General features: G+C 44.8%; 1 protein-coding gene across 2 annotated transcripts in view; it reads right to left on the reverse strand.

The window, feature by feature from the left end:
• Positions 1-646: 646 nt before the first annotated feature.
• LOC101936762 (potassium voltage-gated channel subfamily A member 6) overlaps positions 647-23,883 on the reverse strand; it is a 44,183-nt gene continuing 20,946 nt past the window's right edge. The window contains exons 2-3 of one of the 2 annotated variants that reach the window (XM_065570935.1): positions 5,473-5,539; positions 647-2,705 (exon numbers count right to left, since the gene is read on the reverse strand). The gene's annotated coding sequence lies outside the window, so the exon portion shown is untranslated. Of the gene's footprint in view, positions 2,706-5,472; positions 5,540-8,210; positions 15,094-23,883 lie in introns of those variants that run through there. The other variant, XM_065570938.1, reaches the window with a different exon arrangement.

Consider the following 23,883-nt stretch of genomic DNA (forward strand, 5'->3'; position numbering starts at 1 on the left):
GGTACCTCACACTGTCCACCCCACGTGAGTTGAGCCCCCTGAGAGAGAGAACTCAGAATTGGTGCGGAGGCCTGAATTGAATATTCAGTGATTTTTTTTCACTTAAAAAAACAATGATTTCTGAAGAAATGCCTTCTGTGATTGCCAAATAAATAGTCCCTGAACTATTTCAAGCCTTGGTGAAAAGCTCTCTAGGGTTTTCAAGTTCCATAGGGTTACAGTCTAGTGTTGGACGGAGCTGGCAGAAGGAAGGGGTGAGCTCCTGCAGGTAAGTGGGCACGAGCAGACCACCATAGCAATATACTGTTCCTCAACTCCACTGTTGCCTCCACGTGGTCACTGCAGCCTAACATAAGTTAAAGCAGCCATCCTGCTACCCTAGCACAGTACAGAGGGAGTAACCAGACAGCCCCAGGAGCAGGGAAATACCCAAGTGAGATTTAAACCCCTCCCCTGACAGGTACTCTGTGCAGTATGGCATCAATGCAGCAGTTGGCCCCTCAGTGGGAAGTTTTTCCTCTGCAAAAAACTTGGCACTTTCCTAAGGAAGCTGCATCACAGTACCAAGGATAGAGCAAGTGTTTCCCATGCATATTATTAACTTCAGGAGCCCAGCCCATCTTTTGATAGAAAGATATCCATGATACTTTAAAATATATCATTTTATTCATATGTCCAGCCCATTTAACAGTGGATAAACTGACAAGAGAAATTCACAGATAGCCCACAACTGAGTTAATCGGCCCCAGGCTTGTGTGAGGTTGTGTTTTGATGAGGCACGTAGTTCAGAACATATAGGAGGATATATCGAGTGTGATTGTACAAAGCTTGGGCAAATCCCACGCCCTCACTGGAGCCCACCACTCCAATATCCTGCTCCCCCAACATGCGTGGAACTCCCTGCTGCGAGAGCTGGATTTCAGAACCAAGCTCTGAGTGCAGAAATTTGCCCCTCCCAGTGTACCATTAGCCTAAATTCCTGCCCTTTAAAGATAAATGCAATTAAAACATCTAGACACTTATCAACTATACTGGGCTGGATCCTTAGCTGGTATAAGTCAGTGTAGTTCCGATGACCGCAGGGAGCTATATTTATACCAACAGAGGATCTGGCCCACCACATTTCTCTAAAATCCTGACTTATAAGGCACCCTTGCAATAACATCTAGGAGCAAGATATCTGTTCTATCGGTACAAGCCAGGGAGATTCCAAGAGCCTTTTTGACTCCACCGCCCCAAATCTCTCTGGGCTCCATCCCTAGAGATGCTATGTACCAGATGCTCCAATTGAAGTCAGAGGGAGCTGAGTGTCCTCAGCACCTCTGAGGACTGAGTCTTCAGTCAGCAACCACTGGAGAAAGCTACAGGCAGGGAGTTATGCCTTTAAGTTGGCCTTTCCTCCACCCCTGCTCCCAAGATTCTGGATTGCTAGTCCCCTTAAATGTCCATCACATAAAGCTGTGGGGTGGGATTTATAAAGGGACCTATGGTAGTTAGGTGCTCAGCTCCTAGTAAGGTTCAATGGGAGTTTGAGACCTAATTCCCTTAGGTTCCATTGAAAATCCTAGCCATAATGCCTTAATCATTTTTTAAAAAAGCATAAAAAGCCCCGAAGAGCGCAAAGCCCTGCATTGGCAAAGGAAACTACCTTTCCCACTTGCCCCCTCACTCAACTTCCCCATATAAATCCACATACCCTCTTACCCACTCACACCCACCTCTACTGACACAGAACATTCATACCAGCCTTGGCCAGAAACCTTTAGTTGTATGGCTACATAGAGGAGTTTGCAATTGCCAAAGAACAGAGCACTATGGACGAGAGGCTCACTTTCCATCCTAGTCCTTTTAGTGCTATTTGGATTTTCTAAGTGGGCTCAACCTGCCGTATAATCACAGTCTTGACACTTTGTGACTCCTGGGGTTTGAAAAGCCATGACAGCATTCATCTCAGCTGAGCAATGAAAGGAGGTTCCTAGTAGTTCCCAGATGGACTGCATGTAATTAAATTACTTTTGTAAAGTATTTGGATAGTGTGCTTTCAAGGTGTGCAATAAATGGTGTTATATCAGTGGAACTCTCCAAATTCACTGAAGCCCACTATAACCCACCTCCTTTGAAACAGGCACTGGACTACACATATATAATGGGCATGGACTTCACATAGAGTGAGACAACTTGTAGAAGGGGTGTGAAATGTCTGTACATTGTACACAGCCCCTAGATATCATAGCTATTCATCACAGTTTTAAAACAATTTATAGGATACTAATACTTCATGGTTTTTGTTACCATTTAACTGAGTTATGAAAACATAGTTTATAAATGCACAGTGATCCAAGAGAGAGAGAAAGAGAAAGAGAAAGACTTAGGCTGATTGGCCAGTTTTCTAGAGAACAGCTGTACTATTGTTCTTCTTATGGCTGACCTTAAGCATTTGCCAGCCCTGGGCTCTTCACTTCAAGGAGGGCTTAAGAGAAGGGTAGTTATCAGAGTCTTGTGGTGATGAAGGAGTGTCTGTTTCAATGGTCCCAGTTGGATTTTAGACCCCAGTCTGAACAGCCTACAAGTTGCCACTGTTCTCAGATCTCATTACTAGAATTTGAGTGTTGTTCTGGTTGGTTTTCTTGTGCATCACATCCAATTTGTACTGAAATCTTGCCGATTTCTAAAGGATTTTTTCGCACATATTTTGCTCCGGTTTCCTGGAATCCAAGAAAAAGAAATGCACTAGAGCAACCTTTTTAAAAACAAAAAACAAAAAACACCCCAACAAAGTAAAAGCCTGTTCCCATCATTAAGTGCTGCATTCATGCTGCATACAGTAAAACCACACCCACTCTATACTGATAGGCTGCAACAAAACCCACTGCAGGATAAGGATTCTGACACAGCAGCCTTGCAGCGGCTAAGAACCAGCATCCAGCACCCCTTCTAGCGAGAAAAAAGTGGTAAGTGTTTAAAAAAAAACACCAAAGAAAATGTTTTATTTTCATGAATCAACTGCATAGCTGTGATGTGTTGACTTACAGGCTTCTTATAAAAATGTTTGCATAGTGTGGAATCATGAATGCCTAGCCAATGTAACTCTGCAACTGGCTCTATCTGATTTGTACTCAGATTAACTGGAAAGCGTTACTTACTATTCCTTACCTGAACACCTACTGGCATTTGTTTGTCAACGTTTGGGGGCAAGCGGCATCTTTCCTTACATCTGCTGATACTTACCACAGATCACTTGTGAAAGGTGAATTCTGCATGTTTTAGTGATGCATAGTTTGGCAGGGTACTTTCCAGCATTATATTGCTATAGAGGATTCTGATTCTTCGAAGCTCAGAATGAACAAGGGCATTGACAGACTGAGAGTAAATATAATCAGGGCCCAGGGCTTTTAATCACTTACTTTTCATCTATTTTCTATCCCTTCTAAATTAAGTTCTGTTTTTGACAACAGGCATTCTCCTTTGAGCAGGAATATCTGTCAGAGCTGGTGGTACTTTTGATCAGAACTGAAAACATGTTTAGGAGAATAAACTTGAAGAAGGGACAAGTAAATATCTTTGGTCCCAGTACAAGTGAGGAGACTCTTAAGTGCTCTTCTTCACCCAGAAGACATCTATATTTTTGCATGCTGATGCAGTCACCTCTAACTGCACAGGTTACGGAGCAGGTCATGTGCCTCAGTTCCACAGACAAATTTTAAAGAACCATTTCCATGATTTCAAAAATATTTCCAGTGACTAGTTACAAATGAAAGGACCAGCACAAAGTGAACAGACTGAAAGCAGCGTTTCTGACACTTTGTTACCTCTTAATTGGATCAGAGATTTCAATCTGAAGAGCCTCAAAAAAGTCACGCGTAAAGCAAAAAGCAAATGGTGCTGTTATTGCATACTGCAAGTACATGATATGTAACTTGATTTCTATGAGTCTAGCATGCACCTAGAATTTATCTTACTGAACTATCCCTTATGTTGGAGGGGGTCTGTATTAGGTATGGTCCATGACTGCTCAACTGTGATGTTAAATTAATAGATTTGGGGCTCAATACTGCAAGATTATGAACACCCCAACCCTGATCTAGCAAAACTCTTAGGCCTATACTTAACTTTAAACACATCAATAGTCCTATTGAGCCAATGGGACTGCTCACATGCTTGAAGTTAAGCATGTGCTTAAGAGCTTTTCTGGATTAGAGATTCAGTTTGTAGATAATTTGCACATTTTTTATTTTTACATATTTTTCAACCAGATTGTCCTACTTCCATATTGTTCACCAATTATAAGCAGTTTGGAGTAGCATACACCACTGTGCAAAACACCCAGTTCCAGACCCTCAAGCTCCCTCGACCAGTATTGCTCCAGGTGATCCATCTGGCCAGTTAAGGAACAGCAGCAGTGAGCTATGGAGAGTATGATGGTGAATCCACCTGGCCCAGGAAGATGGCTCCAACATTGACATAATCAACAAAGGAGAAGGCAGTGCAGGAGAACTCAGAGGTGAGAGAAAACCGGCTTCCAAGCCCATGCTGGGAGAGGGGGAGGAGATGGAAATTAGGGGCTACATTTTTTAAATTATTGATGTAACAATTTTAAAATGCATTTACACCTCAAACAACTCTCTAGAAAAATGTAATTGTCCAATCACACATAGTTGTGTGTGCAACACCTCGAGCCAGTTCCTCAGCTACTGAAAAACAATGTAATGGAGCTAGGTGAATTTACCCCTCCAGAAGCTCTATCCCACTCTCTTCTCTGGCTTTCAGTTTACCCAACTGACTCAGAGCTCTGATCTTGTGGGTTGAACTTCTGCTGACTCCCAGGAAACAATATGGGACAATTTCCATAAGGTTCCCCTCACTGAGTTTTCCTTCCCATAGGTCCCTTCCTGCAACTTTTTCAGAGGGAAGGGGAAATCTGGCCCAGGAATCTCACAGAGTAAACTGAGACTAGAGAGACCCACACTGACTTTTTTATGTTCCTACAATTCAAGAGATAATCATAAGATACAAGTGATTTCCCAGAGTTTGGCCAGTCAAAGAACCCATATCAGGCATTTCACAGCTTTCAGTTTATTTCAGGGAGGGAGGCGGGGGGGAGGGGAGAAGACAAAAAACCCAGAAGACCCACAGTAAGTGGACTGAGTGATTGGGGACTGCATTTCACTATTCAGTAAGAAGTAGGAGGTTATAGTTTGATCATGAGCCTGATGCTGCGGTCACTTTTAAAATGGTGTAAATCAGGAATACCCCCACTGAAATCAATAGAATTCCACCAGTGTAAAAGTAATGTAAGTTAGAGGAAGATCAGATCCTACATATTAGCTACCTGGCATCTCCTTTTCAATACTATATATTAATAACCCCCCAAATAATTTTTTTAAATAGTAAAATATACTAAACAATTATGGGCCTAATCCTGTAATCTGAACTGAGGGTGACCCCCATGCACCAATATGGAGCCCCACTTACTTCAATGAGATTCCACACCAGCATAAAGGTTCACTTGCATGGAGCAGATTTCAGGAGTGTTTTCTATCTGTAGGGCCAAAATTCAGAGGTGCAAATATTAATAGGAATGTTCGCATTAATTACACATAAAATCCAGTGAAAACAGTTTTTGTTAGGTTGTTTTAGTCTTGTAAACATTTAACTGTTTTCAAACCAAAGCGCCCAAAGGGGGTCTCTTCTTGACTTTGATCAGAGTTTTGCATAAAGCATGATTGCAGGACTGATCTCAGACCTTTCACGTGGCAAATTCCCACCATGTATGTTCTCTGATTTGCCTCCTAGGTTTAAATACCTAAGGCCCTATTCTAAGACAGCAGAAGATGAATAAACTCTCACTGATTTCAGTGGGGAAGATTACGTGCATCCTCTAACAAGAGAACAGGAAGCCTGCCATCAGGTCTTCAACTGGTGTAAATCAGTGTATCTCTACTGAAGTCACTTTTAAAGAACCATTATAAACAAGGGGCTAGATCCTTAGCTGGTGCAAATCAGTGTAGCAACAGAGTTATGCTGATTAACACCTGCCTACGATCTTGGTTTTTTAAAAGTTGCAGTGGAATGTTACACCCAACAATGCAATGGAATATATTTGGATGGGGTCGGGGAGAATGAATAACGGACTGTACCAACTAAAAGGATTTTTCTATCTCTGACCTCTGTGATTCCATAAGAAGTAAAAGATCTAAAAAGGTCTGTCTAGTAAGAAAGCTACTGCTGAGACATGAGACACAGGAAAAAATGAACGTGCTGTTTGTGAGTGTTTTGGCTGACATAGATTCATAGATTCATAGATTATAGGACTGGAAGGGACCTCGAGAGGTCATCGAGTCCAGTCCCCTGCCCGCATGGCAGGACCAAATACTGTCTAGACCATCCCTGATAGACATTTATCTAACCTACTCTTAAATATCTCCAGAGACGGAGATTCCACAACCTCCCCAGGCAATTTGTTCCAGTGTTTAACCACCCTGACAGTTAGGAACTTTTTCCTAATGTCCAACCTAGACCTCCCTTGATGCAGTTTAAACCCATTGTTTCTGGTTCTATCCTTAGAGGCTAAGGTGAACAAGTTCTCTCCCTCCTCCTTATGACACCCTTTTAGATACCTGAAAACTGCTGTCATGTCCCCTCTCAGTCTTCTCTTTTCCAAACTAAACAAACCCAATTCTTTCAGCCTTCCTTCATAGGTCATGTTCTCAAGACCTTTAATCATTCTTGTTGCTCTTCTTTGGACCCTTTCCAATTTCTCCACATCTTTTTTAAAATGCGGCGCCCAGAACTGGACACAATACTCCAGCTGAGGCCTAACCAGAGCAGAGTAGAGCGGAAGAATGACTTCTCGTGTCTTGCTCACAACACACCTGTTAATACATCCCAGAATCATGTTTGCTTTTTTTGCAACAGCATCACACTGTTGACTCATATTTAGCTTGTGGTCCACTATAACCCCTAGATCCCTTTCTGCCGTACTCCTTCCTAGACAGTCTTTTCCCATTCTGTATGTGTGAAATTGATTTTTCCTTCCTAAGTGGAGCACTTTGCATTTGTCTTTGTTAAACTTCATCCTGTTTAACTCAGACCATTTCTCCAATTTGTCCAGATCATTTTGAATTATGACCCTGTCCTCCAAAGTAGTTGCAATCCCTCCCAGTTTGGTATCATCCGCAAACTTAATAAGCGTACTTTCTATGCCAATATCTAAGTCGTCGATGAAGATATTGAACAGAGCCGGTCCCAAAACAGACCCCTGCGGTACCCCACTCGTTACGCCTTTCCAGCAGGATTGGGAACCATTAATAACAACTCTCTGAGTACGGTTATCCAGCCAGTTATGCACCCACCTCATAGTAGCCCCATCTAAATTGTATTTGCCTAGTTTATCGATAAGAATATCATGCGAGACCGTATCAAATGCCTTACTAAAGTCTAGGTATACCACATCCACCGCTTCACCCTTATCCACAAGGCTCGTTATCCTATCAAAGAAAGCTATCAGATTGGTTTGACATGATTTGTTCTTCACAAATCCATGCTGGCTGTTCCCTATCACCTTACCACCTTCCAAGTGTTTGCAGATGATTTCCTTAATTACTTGCTCCATTATCTTCCCTGGCACAGAAGTTAAACTAACTGGTCTGTAGTTTCCTGGGTTGTTTTTATTTCCCTTTTTATAGATGGGCACTATATTTGCCCTTTTCCAGTCTTCTGGAATCTCTCCCGTCTCCCATGACTTTCCAAAGATAATAGCTAGAGGCTCAGATACCTCCTCTATTAGCTCCTTGAGTATTCTAGGATGCATTTCATCAGGCCCGGGTGACTTGCAGGCATCTAACTTTTCTAAGTGATTTTTAACTTGTTCTTTTTTTTATTTTATCCGCTAAACCTACCCCCTTCCCATTAGTATTCACTATGTTAGGCATTCCTTCAGACTTCTCGGTGAAGACCGAAACAAAGAAGTCATTAAGCATCTCTCCCATTTCCAAGTTTCCTGTTACTGTTTCTCCCTCTTCACTAAGCAGTGGGCCTACCCTGTCTTTGGTCTTCCTCTTGCTTCTAATGTATTGATAAAAAGTCTTCTTGTTTCCTTTTATTCCCGTAGCTAGTTTGAGCTCATTTCGTGCCTTTGCCTTTCTCATCTTGCCCCTGCATTCCTGTGTTGTTTGCCTATATTCATCCTTTGTAATCTGTCCTAGTTTCCATTTTTTATATGACTCCTTTTTATTTTTTAGATCGTGCAAGATCTCGTGGTTAAGCCAAGGTGGTCTTTTGCCACATTTTCTATCTTTCCTAACCAGCGGAATAGCTTGCTTTTGGGCCCTTAATAGTGTCCCTTTGAAAAACTGCCAACTCTCCTCAGTTGTTTTCCCCCTCAGTCTTGATTCCCATGGGACCTTACCTATCAGCTCTCTGAGCTTCCCAAAATCTGCCTTCCTGAAATCCATTGTCTCTATTTTGCTGTTCTCCCTTCTACCCTTCCTTAGAATTGCAAACTCTATGATTTCATGATCACTTTCACCCAGGCTGCCTTCTACTTTCACATTCTCAACGAGTTCCTCCCTATTTGTTAAAATCAAGTCTAGAACAGCTTCCCCCCAGTAGCTTTTTCAACCTTCTGAAATAAAAAGTTGTCTCCAATGCAGTCCAAGAATTTGTTGGATAGTCTGTGCCCCGCTGTGTTATTTTCCCAACATATATCCGGATAGTTGAAGTCCCCCATCACCACCAAATCTTGGGCTTTGGATGATTTTGTTCGTTTCTTGAAAAAAGCCTCATCCACCTCTTCCACCTGGTTAGGTGGCCTGTAGTAGACTCCTAGCATGACATCTCCCTTGTTTTTTGCCCCTTTTAGCCTAACCCAGAGACTCTCAACACTTCCATCTCCTATGTCCATCTCTACCTCAGTCCAAGTGTGTACATTTTTAATATATAAGGCAACACCTCCTCCCTTTTTCCCCTGTCTATCCTTCCTGAGCAAGCTGTACCCATCCACACCAACATTCCAATCATGTGTATTATCCCACCAAGTTTCAGTGATGCCAACAATGTCATAGTTGTATTTATTTATTAGCACTTCCAGTTCTTCCTGCTTATTCCCCATACTTCTCGCATTTGTATATAGGCATCTAAGATACTGGTTTGATCTTTCCTCCCAGTTTTGTCCTGACTCTCCTTTCTCTCTGCCAATATAGCCCACACTCCCTCTCGTTTCCGACCCATCTCCCCGGTCTCCATGTTCCCCACTTACCTGTGGGCTTTGCTCACCTGTCCCCGTCGAACCTAGTTTAAAGCCCTCCTCACTAGGTTAGCCAGTCTGTGTAATAGGGTCTTTCCTCTCCTCGAAAGGTGAACGCCATCTCTGCCTAGCAGTCCTTCCTCAAATAGCATCCCGTGGTGTAGGAAGCCAAAGCCCTCCTGGCGACACCATCTTCGCAGCCAGGCATTCACCTCCATGATGCATCTGTCTCTGCCCGGGCCCCTACCCTTGACATCCTAGCCACTGTTTTATACATAATGTTTAATGAAACATAAAAAATTAGGCCAAGATTCTTAAAAATGGCCCGTGGTTTGGGATGCCTGAGTTTTTGGGTGCCTAACTTGAGAGGTTTTAAGGGGGCTCCTTTAAGGTGTCTCAGAGTGCGTACCCAAAGCCACTGGCCACTTCTGAAAATTTTGGCAGACATTTCAAAAATGAATTGGAGATGAAGTCTGAACTGTGGCCAAACTGGTCCAAGGATTCCATGTCATGTGAAGGGTATGATGTCATGTGTATTGGTAGGTCACACCATATTCATATTGTATTACATCCAGCATGTGGGCAGTTACCTTAATATTTTTGCTCTCCTATATCAAGAGATATATATCCTATAATACGCTACAAAGTTAAACGTAGCTTTTGGAATTAGCAAACATAAATCCTGTCAAAGACAAGATACATGACTGACCTGCCTTTGATACAAGTTTAGGAGATGGCTTCACCTCACGCCTATTAGTACCTGGAATGCTGTGTCCAAAACATCAGAAGGGTGCATCATGTTATCAGAGAAACAAGTTGAAGTTGGTTGGTTGAATCTTAAATGATGTATAAAGGGTTTTAGCTTGTAAACATCCCTATTATAAATAGAGGTGATTTTTAGGGTGCACCTTGGAAGCTCACTTACTGTGTAAGGTGAACATGCTGCAAGATAAGAATTGCTTCTCAAAAGGAGGGGTATCCATGTCTCTTTTTCGTATCATACAGTTTTTTTCTTTAGGCAGTAAATTGGCTATGCTTGGTTATTTGGTCTCTTGCACAATTTTAATAACAAACCATGAGTGTAATGAAGTACTTGGCTACACTTATAGAAAAAGTATGTAGCTTTTTGTGTATGTAGCAATCCAAAATCCCAGTTCTGAAAGGATGAGGGGACAATTTTTTAAACTGGGCTGCCTAACATTAGATACTTAAATCTGTATACACCTAACAATGGGGAGAAAATGGATTGACCTTCCCCATTTTCCTCAAGCAGAAGGGAGATTAAGGTGGCTCCTAACATCTTTGAATATCAGAAAAGGTTCATTTCAGGTGTCGATGGAGTTTGGGAATTGTACATGTGCATGTGTGGGAGACAGAGAATTAATTTTTCTGAACTGATTTGTCTGTCACTTCTGCTGTGATCATTGCTTATATGAGTTTGGGGGTTATTATTTAGGGTCATATTCTGACTCCCTCACTCACACTGAGGTCTGGTCAACACTACAAAGTTAGGTTGATGTAATCCACCTTGCATCGACCTATTTGTGCACATATCTACACTCAAATTTGTCTCCGGATGCCTATTACAGCAATACAGTAAAACCACCTCCCCAAATGGCATTGAGCCATGGTTGACCTACTGAGGTCAACACAGACACTGTGTGACCTATGTTGATCCTAAAAGTCCTCCAGCAGCTGTCCCACAATGCCTTGTTTACTGTTCTGGTCACAATTTTAAACTCCGGACTCCTGCCTGAAGTACTCAGAAGGTACTGGATCTCCTGGGCCTTTGGGGAGAAAAGGTTGAGCAGACACAGCTATGGACCAGCTGTAGAAACGTGGACATCTATGAAAAGATTGCACAGGGGATGCAAGCGAAGGGGTATGGCAGGGATCAGCAGTGGTACCGCATTAAAGCAAAGAAACTGTGGTGGACATACGACAAGGCCAACAATGGATCTGGTGCTGAGTCGTAGACCTGCCGCTTTTACAACGAGATTCATGTCATACGTGGTGTAGACTCCACCAGCCTGTGCAGTCCACTGTGGATACCTTGAAGGAGCCTAAGAAAGAGACCTTAGGTAAGCCTGTGTATGTATTTTTCCTTACAATGTTTAAATGTAAAGCTGGCACTCGGCCCATCCCTAAATTAACAGGACACAGGTATTGACTTTTCATTGTTTTACTTATCAAACACAAGAACCGGGGTAGAGTTGTTATCTGCTTTTCATTCCCCTGTAGGATTAGGTGGAGGTGACAGCACATGGGGAGCAGTTTGTTTATGTGCATAAGGATGTCCCTTCTACCCTCTTAAGAGATCTTGATGAAACTTTCGTGGAGATATTCTGCAGTCCTCTCCTGAAGGTCTCTAGGGGTGGCAGCCTTATTTTCCCCCCACAATAGGACATTTCCCATACCAGTCTTTGGCAGGCACCATTGCAGTCAACAGGCTAGTGGCATATGGGCATGGATGGCTTTAGGATGCCAGCAGTACCTATGCTCTCTGTGCCTTTGTTACCCTCAGAAGTGAGATATGAGCTAAAATCATCACTGGTTGTAGAAAATAGTGCCAGTATTCAGTGCCATTGCCCCATACTCATACCCATGCAAATAGGAGGCAAAGTTTTGTTGTGTCATACAACCAAAAATCTTAATTCTCTCCTCTTCCCCCATCCCTCTCCCACCCCCCGCCTGTGGCAGGCCATAGTCACCATGGCTTGGGCTGGAGAGTGGTGATCTGCAGAGGCACTCCAAAGCTGAAGTGCCAATAAGCATGTCTCATTAGAAAATGCTATGGGAATAAGGCCATGTCTACACTAGCGAACTTACAGCGGCACAGCTGTACTGATGCAGCTGTGCCGCTGTAAGGTCTCCTGTGTAGCCACTCTATGCCGGTGGGAGAGAGCTCTCCTGGCGACATAATTAAACCACCTCCAACGAGTGGTGGTAGTTGTCCACATGGGCGCTTCTGTCGGTGCAACTTATTTTGCTCGGGGGAAGGAGGAGAGGGTTCACACCCCTGAGCAACATAAGTTATACCGACAAAAGTGCTAATGTAGACATGGCCTAAGACAGTGCTTCTCAAAGTTGGGCCGCTGCTTGATCAGGGAAAGCCCCTGGTGGTCCGGGCTGGTTTGTTTACCTGCCGCCAGGGCCTGCTCTAACTTTTTTGCTGCCCCAAGCAGCAAAAAAAAAAGGCCCCCCCCCGCGCCGCCCCCCCGCCGAGCGCTGCGCCGCCAGAGCCCGCCCCCCCCCCCGAGCGCCGCCGGAACACCCCCCCCCCCCGAGCGCCGCCGGAACACCCCCTCCCAGCGCTGAGCCCCGCGCCGCCCCCCTGCCGAGCTCCGCGCCGCCGGAGCCCGCCCCCGCCCCCCCCGCCGAGCGCCGCCAGAACCCCTCTCCCCCAGCGCCGCCTCCCCCCGCCGAGCCGCCGGAGTCCGCCCCCCACCCCCCGCCGAGCGCCGCCCCTTACTAGGTGCCGCCCCAAGCATGTACTTGGTTGCCTGGTGCCTGGAGCCGGCCCTGCCTGCCGCGTCCACAGGTTCAGCCGATCGCGGCTCCCACTAGCCGCAGTTTGCTGCTTCAGGCCAATGGGGGCTGCAGGAAGCGGCACAGGCCGAGGGATGTGCTGGCCGCTCTGCCCGCACTGGCCTAAGAGAAAGGAGTTTTGAAACCTCTCTCTCCCTTTCTATTGTGACTGTAAATCCAATGATACACCCATCTGTTTTATCTGTAGATGCTGCTATTAAGCCCTCCATGCCTACAGAATGCCTGACCCTGAGAAGGAGAAAAAAGAGGACTCAGTGTGACATGTTCAGTGAGATCCTGCAAGCCAGTGCTACATCGGACCTTGAACAAAGGGCCTGGAGGATCAATATGGCAGACAGCATGGAGAAGGAAAGAGCAGACAGGAGAAAGGTCAAAAAGACCCAACAGGAAACAGAGACGGAGGTGCACCAGGATATAATGGGGCTTCTCAGGCAGCAAACACAAATGCTGCAGACACGTTTTGACCTACAGGTCCAACAAGCACAGATTCACCATTCTTCTCAGTCACTGGAAAACTCCCGTGTAACAGCTCCCTATACTCCCCAACATTCTACATGTCCTCATGGGCCACGTCCCTCCCCCTACCACTTCATGCCAGAGGACTGCACGGAAAACCACACCTTCACATATGCTAACCTGTGAGAGCCACGGCTGGTGTGTGTGTAGCCAAAATGGACTCCATTTGTCCACTGAAATAGACAGAAAACATTCCTGTCTGTCTAATATTAAAGGTCCGTTCCATTAATTTTCGTTAGAAGATTGTACTGTATGGACTTTTTTTTATTTACACATTGGTTTCCTCACTGTTTTTGCTATGCAATTTTTTTTTTAAATAAACTCATCGTTATTAGTTCACAACACATGCTGCACAATGCATAGTGGTACTCAAAGCACCCACTCCTTGTAATTGTACGGGACCACAGAACTCAGAGGTTCAGTGAAACACACATTGTAACGATTATAAATATACAGCAAGCAACGCATACTTCATAGCTTCATCAAAAGACACCAGGGTAATATCTATACATGTACAAGTAGCACTGTACTACAATATTCCTAACAGCCCCCAAAACGTCAGAGCAAGAGCACAGCCCAGCCCAGCACATTAGTGGGACTGACTTGAGAAGTGCTCTTTCAAGGCTTCCCTCATCTGCATAGCTCCATATAGAGCTCTTGTAATGGCCCCTGTGTCTGGCTGTTCAAAGTCAGCAGACAGCCGCTCCGACCCTGCCCACTACCCTGGCGGTAACTTTCCCCCCTTTGCCTCACAGATAGTATGCAGGACACAACAGGCAGCTATTTTTCTGAGATCCAGTTTTGTTCATAAACACTGCCAATGTCTCGTCAATGTACCAAAAGCACATTCAAATGTCATTCTATACCTGCTAAGATGGTAGTTGAGGCTTTCCTTGGTGCTGTTGAGATGGCTGGTATATGGCCTCATGAGCCAGGGAAGCAGTGGTAGGCTGGGTCCTCCAGAATCATTATTGGCATTTCATATCGCCAATGGTAATCCGCTGGTCAGGAAAGAATTTCCCTCCCGAAAGATGAGAGTGTCATGCACTTTCCCTGACCAGCTCACACTGATGTCAGTGAAGCATCTCCAGTGATCCACCAACACTTACATAACCATAGAAAAGTAGCCAGTCTATTGATTTACTCTGTGGCAAGATAGGCTGGTGCCACAATAGGGATGTGTGTCTATTGTCCCATCTCAGTTCAGGAACCCCACTGCAGAAAATCCATCCAATATGTCCTACACATTGCCAAGAGTCACAGTCCTGCATAGCAGGATATGATTAATGGCCCTACACGCTTGCATGGCAACATGCCCCACTGTGGATTTTCCAGCTCCAAAAGGATTTCCCACTGACCGGTGTAGTCCAGCGTTGCAAACTTCCATAGTGTGATCGCCACTTGCTTCTCTACTGTCAGTATAGCTCTCATTCTGGTGTCCCTGCGCTGGAGAACCGGGGTGAGCTCAGCACACAGATCCAGAAACATGGCCTTTCACATCCAAAAGTTCCGCAGCTGCTACTCATCATCCCAAACCTGCAATACGATGCAATCTCACCAGTCAGTGCTTGTTTCTCAGGCCCAGAAGTGGCACTCAACTGTCTGCAGCCATCCTTTGAATGCCACCAACAACCTTGAATTGTTTTTCGCTATGTACATCAGCAATGTGTCCTCAAAGAAGTTGTCACGTCCCGTTGTTGCAGTTTTTCAAATACCAGAGGATTGTGCATCCAGTATTTGCAATATTCATGACAATAGCGCTGATCTCTGTGGGCACCACATTTCTATCAGAGATGGTAGACAGAGAAAAGTGCCATGTGAGTTTATGGGATTTTAAAAAAGGCACAAAAATTATGGGATATGGATGGCATCATGGGGTGGAGAGAGTTGCATGATGGGAACTTGACCCCTTACTCCCAGTCATCCCTAAGCAACACATTTCTACCCCACAATGCATTGTGAAAGTTTCCCAAAAGCCGCTGCACCGGATGGTGATGCATGGCACACTGGAAAAACCTACCCATGGCGCACTGCACTTTGCATTGACACAAGCACTGCTGGTGAGTACGTGTAGCGCCAACACAAGCGGCCAAGTATGCCTGTGCACAGCTGATATACTAACTGCGGCAGTCATAGACAGGCATCACTTACGTCAACCAAAGCTTGTAAATGAAGACATGGGCTTGAGTGGATCCTTATTCCTCAAGAAGTCTCTCTGAAATCAGGGGGGGCTCTAGATGGAGGAAGGTACTGTTCCACATGAGCAAGGGCTCTTCAATCTGGCCCTTAGTCTGCAGTGATCTTTGGAATAACACTAAAAAAATCAAGCACATTCTACGTTTACGAAGAGCAACCTTAAAAATGTAAAATGTTCTTCAGAGCTTAAAGGAGCTACTTCTTCCTGACCGCAGGAAGAGCCATGAGTCACTCAGAAAGATGTTATGTTGAGTCACTTTCAAACAGTTCAGCTACGTGGTAAGTCTACAGATAAGAAGTCACTTGGGAGTGAGGAAATTTAAGGCACTGAGGCCTGGATACACAAAGGGATTTATGTTGCAACACTCAGCATCACAGCGCCTGACTTTTAGGCACCTAGAAAATCACAGGAACAAAACTGTGACCCACAAAGCCTGAGTGAGGCACCTAGGTTCCCTATACAATCAATGGGGGAAAACAGGCACCTTAGAATGAGATCCACAAAAGCCAGCTAGCTAGGGAGATGCTGATGAGAGAGATGTGTCCGAAGCCCTGCCCCCTCACAGAGATAGGCATCTAAGTCTGGGCTGCAGGGAGGAGCCTATTTCTGCTTAGTTAGCCGGGAAGGAGAATCCCTTTCTTGGAATCAGGTGGCTCAGGCACCTAAGGTGTTTCTTGCAGGAATGAGTTAGGCGCCTGCCTCATTCCACCCAAAAATGGCCAGAGGAGTAGGTGGTGCTGCACATCTTATAACTTGTAGCCCAGTGGTTAAAGCACTTTTCTAGGATGTGGGAGGCCCAGTTACAATTCCCCTTTATCTACCAGAGGGGGAGAAGGGATTTGAACAGGGTTCTACCACCTCTCAGGAGAATGCTCTTATTACTGGGATAAAAATTATAAGGTGGGCACCACCACTGCCTCCTCCACCTATGGTGATCAGATGTCCGATTTTATAGGGACAGTCCCGATATTTGGGGCTTTGTCTTATATAGGCACCTATTGCCCCCCCCCACCCCCTGTCCCCAATTTTTCACCCTTGCTATCTGGTCACCCTACCTCCACCTCTGGCTGGATGGATTCTGAATGGAACCTGATGTGGTATGCAATCCCTGACCATGCCTACCAGATCAGGTCCCACACATGACTTAGGAGGATGAATGCCATCTTCTCCCAGTTCATGAATCATTCTGGGATTTAGGCAGGAGACAGGTGTTTGGAGGCCTACAGTGAGGAATCTGCATGCACACCCAGATGCAGAAATACAGACACATACAGGGTCCAGCAGGAGTTCTGTAGATCAAACTGGGACATAAGTGCCTAACCCAAGACTTAGGCACCTGAATACCTTTGTGGATCAGGGCCTGAATAAATATTCATAGCTGAAGAATACTGGAAAGAATGAAGAGAAGTTACATGAACTGTGCTGAAAACAAAAGTCTTCATGGTAAATTTTAATTCTTCCATCTAACATAAAAAGGTGCAAATGTGACAGCTAGTCTGCTATAGTGTGAGAGAATGAAAGAGCAGTGATCAGATAGATGGATCAGATCTAGCTTTCTGATCGCGTCTAATATGTCAGATAGCTAGAAAGATATCAATCCAAGAATGGCTCCTGTTGTCTTCAGATTAAAAAGAGTGATGCAATTTTTGGATGATTAACTCTGTCTCAAATGAGTTTATGAAGCTGTAAATCCCTCTACCGCTTTTCCATTGGTGGCTGGCATAGGCAGAGTGAAACTAATAGGAATGGGGAATCTGTGGACATGACATTATAGCACAAATGTCCAACGGCAGTCTTGCCCAGAGAAGGGATGGTAGGTTTTGTCAGATTGGGTGAATAACAATCTGGGGGGAAGACCCTACTATGCCATGTGCCTTCCTGAATTTAACTTCCCTAGGTGGCCACATTCTGTCCTCAGCTGTGCTTGTGTGGCTCCCTCTGACCTTCATGGGAGCCCTGTGTAGTACTCTTGAGGAAGCAAAGAATCTTTGGTTTCAGTAAGAGATTTTATTTAATTGTTACCACAGCAATTAAATGGATGTGACTGGATGCAACGTCTTATTCGGAGAGGGCTTACACTGCCCCTTTCTCCTTCTCTCTCTCACTCACTAGATATCTACATGGTCCACAAGATGGCATTATGCCACCCCCAACAAAGCCATCTCCAGCCTTTGGCAGTGTGTTCTGCCCATACTGGGATGAGATGCACTCTGTCAGCATCAAAAACAACAAGGAGTCTGGTGGCACCTTAAAGACTAACAGATTTACTTGGGCATAAGCTTTTGTGGGTAAAAAAAAAACACTTCTACAGATAGATGCATCTGTAGAAGTGTTTTTTTACCCATGAAAGCTTATGCCCAAATAAATCTGTTAGTCTTTAAGGTGCCACCAGACTCCTTGTTGTTTTGTGGATACAGAGTAACACGGCTACCCCCGATACTTTTTGTCAGCATCAGAGAAATTCCTCAGTAGTTTAGTTGAGTCACATTTTCTCCTTTGTTTAAATTACCATTCAACTGAATTCTGCATGTTCTCCCTGTTCCCTTTTACATAACTCCTGATTCTGCTGTCTGCATTCCTGGAGGAAAAAACACTAATTTCTATGAGTATTTTGATTGAATATGCACGGTAGGATGTGGACGAGTCTCGCTAAAAAGGGTTAAGATGGTAGTTACCGTGGAGTATATGGAGTGACTGTGTCTTTGTATTGCTAAGAAATTACAGCTGGTAGGTCTCAAACTAATTAATAATACTTATCATTTATAAAGGGCTTTTTATGTTCTAAATGTTGTATAAACAATAATTAATCTAATTAATGATCTTACTAATTAGCTAATTACCATATCACTTGCATTCTATTTTAGAAGATTAAAATAATTCATTTAACTACAGCTACATGGTACAGATGGACCCAAGCCTTAAAATTCACATCTGGTTTGTGCTGCAGATTTTGAAGCCCTCCCATCAGAGTTTGTAGTTGCTTGGCTACGGGGTTCAGGTTCACCCCAATATTACATAGTACCCTGTCTTTACCTAATATGGAACTCCTTTAAGCCAAGATTCACAAGGTACTGCATAGATGATAAATTGTAAACTACAACAATACAGAAACATCAAAGATGTAACAAAATATTAGTCAGACTGGAGGGCTGTCATAAATTTCACAAGAAAAAACCTTTGAAAGTGGAATATTTTCCCCAAAATGGGGAGAGGTCGATGGAGGTAGGACACTATAGGATGGTGAAGTTCCACACACCAAGAGGCACCAGTGTAACCATGTTCTGCAGAATGGGGGCCTGATCCAAAGCCCACTGAAGTCAATGAAAAAACTCCCATGGACTTCAGTAAGTCCTGGATCGGGCCCCAACTACCAGCTGATGGGGATGAGGGCAGTCTAGCCTAGTGGCTGGAACAGCCATTAGGACTAGTGGCTGGAGCAGGCATCAGGAACCAGAGACTAGGGTCTGAGCTGGATTCAGTAGTCTGAAGCCAAAGGTCAGGAGCTAGATACCAGAGCTGAGCATCAAGCTGCTGGAGCCAGCAGTCAGAAGTCAAAGCTTCAGGTCAAGTAGAAGGTCAGGAATTGGAGTGAGCAGGGTAGCAGGGCAAGGAGAGGTTCAAGGTAGAGGCAGGACAGAAGCAAGGCAGCAGCAAGAGGGTCAAGGAAATTCAGGTGGGAATGACAACAGAGCAGCCAATCAGGTGGCATGGCCAATTAGACAGCTTGCTGCGGGCCCTGACTCCTGACAGTACTCCCCTCATCGAGGGCTCTGTCTTGGGACCTCAGAGGCAGGTTTCTCAAGGTAAGTGTGGTGAAAGGCACACACATGATCTGGCACATGAACATGGTCTGCAGGTAGCTTTGAACGTTACCCATCTCAGTCAATTAGATATTGTAGTTTTCCTCAGACCCAACAAGAATCTAAAATCTGCTGAACCACATATTCTTTTTGGCCCCAAGCAATGATAAGCAGAGGAAGGGGAGTAGTATGGAGTGGGAAGGGATTCTTGACTGATGGTTCCAGAAGAGACACATGGAAGACTGGGTGGATCTTGAGAGAGTCTGGTAGCTGTAACTTGAATGTGAATAGGTTAATCTGTTTCATGATCTGGAAAGGTCCCAGGTACTGATGGTTCAGCTTCACAGAGGGCCAAGTTGATTGCAGATTCTGGGAATACAACCACACCTTATCCCCTCCCCCAAAGCCAAGTGTTGGCTGGCAGGACTGGACAGTGAACCATTTGTAGGTTGCTTTGGCAACTTCTAACTGCCTCTGGAATTCTTGGTGTACCTGCTGGATGTGGGCTGTGAGTTCAGTAACAGCAAACATCAATAATTCAGAGGGGATCTCTGGATGAGCACAAAGATAGAAGCTATAGTTAGCAAAGAAAGGAGTCTGCTTGGCAGAGGCATGTGGCAGTCTTGTAAGCAAACTCAGAATGAAGGATCAGGGACAGCCAATCATCTTGAGGACAGTTTAGAAAGCAATATAGGTACTGTTCAAGAACCGAACTGACCCATTCCGCCTGCCTATTGGTGCTTGGGTGATAGGTTGTTGAGGTTAGGGCATCAATACTCAGATGGCATAGAAATTCTCACCAGAAGTAGAAAATAAACTCAGATCCTTGGTCAGATACCACGCCTGAAGGCAAGCTGTGGAGACGAAAGATGTTGCTCACAAACAAGCCATCTCCTGAGCAGAGGAAAGTGTCTGGCATGGAACAAAGTGTGCCATCTTGGTTAAGTGGTCAACCACCACTAGAATGGTACTATGGCCTTGGAGGTTGGTAATTCATAAGACAATAAGAAGGGCCATACTGGGTAAGATCCATCTTCCCCAGTATCCCGTCTTCTGACAGTGACCAATGCCAAGTGCTTCAGAGGGAATGAACAGAACAGATAATCATCAAGTGATCCGTCCCGTCACCCATTCCTAGCTTCTGGCAAACAGAGGCTAGGGCTACTCATTTCTACAATAAAGTCCATGGCAATGATGAACCAAGTCCGAGGCTGAGTGGGTAAAGGCTAGAGGAGACCCAGCAGTCTTGAACGGGGCATCTTGGCCTGTGCACAAAGATCACAGGAATCTATGTAGGATGCAACAGAGGTGCGTATGGCAGATCACCAAAAGTTCCTGGAAACTAGGTCTTGGAATGACTGAAGTGACCATTCTTCAAAGGGTGCTTTCATGGTCACAGTTCTTTATCCAAAATTTCATAATTCATCTCAGCAAGAGTGAGCCTTTTGCAAGTAAAAAGCATGCAGATGAAGGTGATCATCAGGAGCAGTGGGTTGGGACAAAATTTGAAGTCTCCGCCTCTACCGTAAATGGTCTGGTGGGGTCTGGGTGGATAAAAGTGGGAGTTGTGATGAATATCTGTTTCAAATTATCAAAGGCAGCCTGTGCTTCTGGGAACCATAAAAAACAGACTCCTTTTCACAGCAAAGCTGGCTGAGAGAACTGACTAAAGCAGAGAATCCTGGAGTAAATACTCTATAAAAAACAGCAAAGTCAAGAAGCGTTCGATTCCAGAGACATCCTTTGGTGCCACCCAATCCATGATGGCCACTTTGTTGGGATCCATTGCCAGTCCCTTGGGTGAGATGACATATCCAAGAAATTCAAGAGAGTGTTCTGGGCAAACTTGCATATCTCTGGCTTGACATATAGATGATTCTGGCATAGTCTTTCAAGAATGCTACACACATGCTGGTCATGAAGAGCTGAGTCTTCAGAGAAAAGCAGAATGTCATTAAGGTAAATAATGACCAAGTAGTCCAGCATATCACTGAATATACCATTCATAACATGTTGAAAGGTTGCTGGAGCATTGCATAGACTGAATGGCATGACTAGATGGCCATATGAAAGGTAGTCTTCTATTTGTCTCCCTCATGCCAGCACACCAGATGACAGGCTATGCACAGATCCAACTTTGTGAAAATACAGGGTGTAGGTAGGCGGTTTAAGAGCTCACTGATTAAGGGAACCAGGGAGCTCTACACCTCTACAGTCATCTTGTTCATGGCTTGATAGTCAATACATGGCCAGAAAGAGCTGTCCTCCTTCTTGACAAAAAGATGAGAGGGCCTGCTGGGGACGTGGCTGAAACCCTTCTGAAGGTTCCCTTGCAAGCACAGGTGTACAGCCTGAAGTTCAGGTTCAGAGAGGGTGTATATCTGATGGAATGGGATCTTGGTTTCAATCTGGAGATCAATCAGACAATCGTAAGTCCTATACTGGGGCAGGATATCTGCCTTCACTTTGTCAAATATATCAGTGCAGTCACAGTATTTGTGGGGGATCTTGGACAAAGCACACAGAGCTGTGGGGAACACTGAGGGTCCTGGTCTTTCAGTGGGTGGTGTGAACCTCAGAGTGAACCAGATCGTGGGAGGCAGGATCCTGGGAGCCAGAATAGCTGGCAATACCAGGAGTTAAAATGTAGGTTCCCCTCTGCCAGTGAATTTGGGAGTCATGGGTGGTAAGAGAGGGCATACCTAAAATGACAGGAGCATGAAGGGCCCAGATTAATCCAAATTGGAGGGTTTTCTGGTACCCTTGAGAGTAATAAATATAACTGGCAAGGTCTGGTGGGTTACTGCTCCCAAGAAGAAGAGAAGAGACCCATCAATAGTGTCGACCAGATCTGGAAAGTCCTTGCATATGGTGGTAACTGTGTAGGTCTTAGCAAAGTTCAAGTCCATAAAGTTAGCTGAGGCCCCAGAGTCGACTAGGGCCTTTAGGTGAATTTTACTGGTAGTTAAATCAATAGAGGTATTCAGAATTCCACTGGTAGCTCACTCAGGGGTCCTGCTGTGATGACTGTGGTCCATAAGTGCTGGGAACTCCCAGCTGGAGGAGATTACCAGCTCTTCCCAGAATCACTCCTACAGGCTATGGACCAGGTATTTCCCAGCTCCAGTTCTGCCCACATCTTCACTGGACATGTCAAGGCAACACGACCGGTTTCCCCACAATATAAGCATAAGCCTAACTCCCGGCATCAGTATTTCTCTGAATCAGAGAGGTGCAGGTGAACCTGGTTGGCTTGCAAGAGCCAGGGAAGACCTGTGCATTTGGGGTGTCATGAGCAGGGTAAATGACGGCCTCTGGAAAATCAAGGTACACTCATGATGACAATCCATGAGGCGATCATCAATTCTGATACACAAGTCAATCAGATTGTTCAAAATGGACACAGGCTCCATGCATGCAAGCTCATCCTTTATACCCTCATTTAACCCCCAGTAGAAATGTTGCTGTGCTGCCTCATTCCACCTGGTCAGAAGCCAAAACAATGAAATTCAGCAGTGTATTTGGCCACATCCTTTCAGTAAGGCCTGAAGGATTATCTCACTGTTCCACACCCGGCTAAGGTCATCAAAGGTGATGGACATCGTTTGAATGAATTCCTCTAATTGTCGCAAAAGGAGGCTGTACTATTCCAGGAGCAGGGAAGCCAAGGCCAAGACCTCCCCAGGCAACAAACAAGCTAAGCACCAGACAGGCCTGGTCCACTGGGAATGATTGAGGGCATAGGAGGAACAGGAGCTGACATTGGTTCAGGAACCCCCAAAACTTGTCCCCATCTTTGTCAAATTTGTCAGGCAGAAGAATCTGTGGCTCTGGGGAAGATGAAGTAGGAGGAGCCAGCAGAGCAACCTGCATCTGCAAGGCTGCATTTTGCGATTGCACAGCAGTTACTTGCACCTGAAGGTTCTGGATGCCATCCATTACTTCAACTAGGACCTTAGTAGGGTCCATGCTAGCCCTGAGGACCCCGGGCACTAATTTTAAGGTCTGCTCAATCTCTCAGCTGACTGGGATGAAGGTGGTTTCCTTCATCTTAGATTTCCAGAAAGACTTTGACAAGGTCCCTCACCAAAGGCTCTTATGTAAATTAAGTTGTCATGGGAAAAGAGGGAAGATCCTTTCATGGATTGAGAACTGGTTAAAAGACAGGGAACAAAGGGTAGGAATAAATGGTAAATTTTCAGAATGGAGAGGGGTAACTAGTGGTGTTCCCCAAGGGTCAGTCCTAGGACCAATCTTATTCAACTTATTCATAAATGATCGGGAGAAAAGGGTAAACAGTGAGGTGGCAAAGTTTGCAGATGATACTAAACTGCTCAAGATAGTTAAGACCAAAGGAGATTGTGAAGAACTTCAAAAAGATCTCACAAAACTAAGTGATTGGGCAACAAAATGGCAAATGAAATTTAATGTGGATAAATGTAAAGTAATACACATTGGAAAAAAATAACCCTAACTATACATACAATACGATGGGGGCTAATTTAGCTACAACTAATCAGGAAAGAGATCTTGGAGTCATCATGGATAGTTCTCTGAAGACGTCCACGCAGTGTGCA

This window comes from Chrysemys picta, chromosome 1 (assembly GCF_011386835.1).
Source record: "Chrysemys picta bellii isolate R12L10 chromosome 1, ASM1138683v2, whole genome shotgun sequence".
In the NCBI taxonomy this organism is placed as follows: Eukaryota; Metazoa; Chordata; order Testudines; family Emydidae; genus Chrysemys; species Chrysemys picta.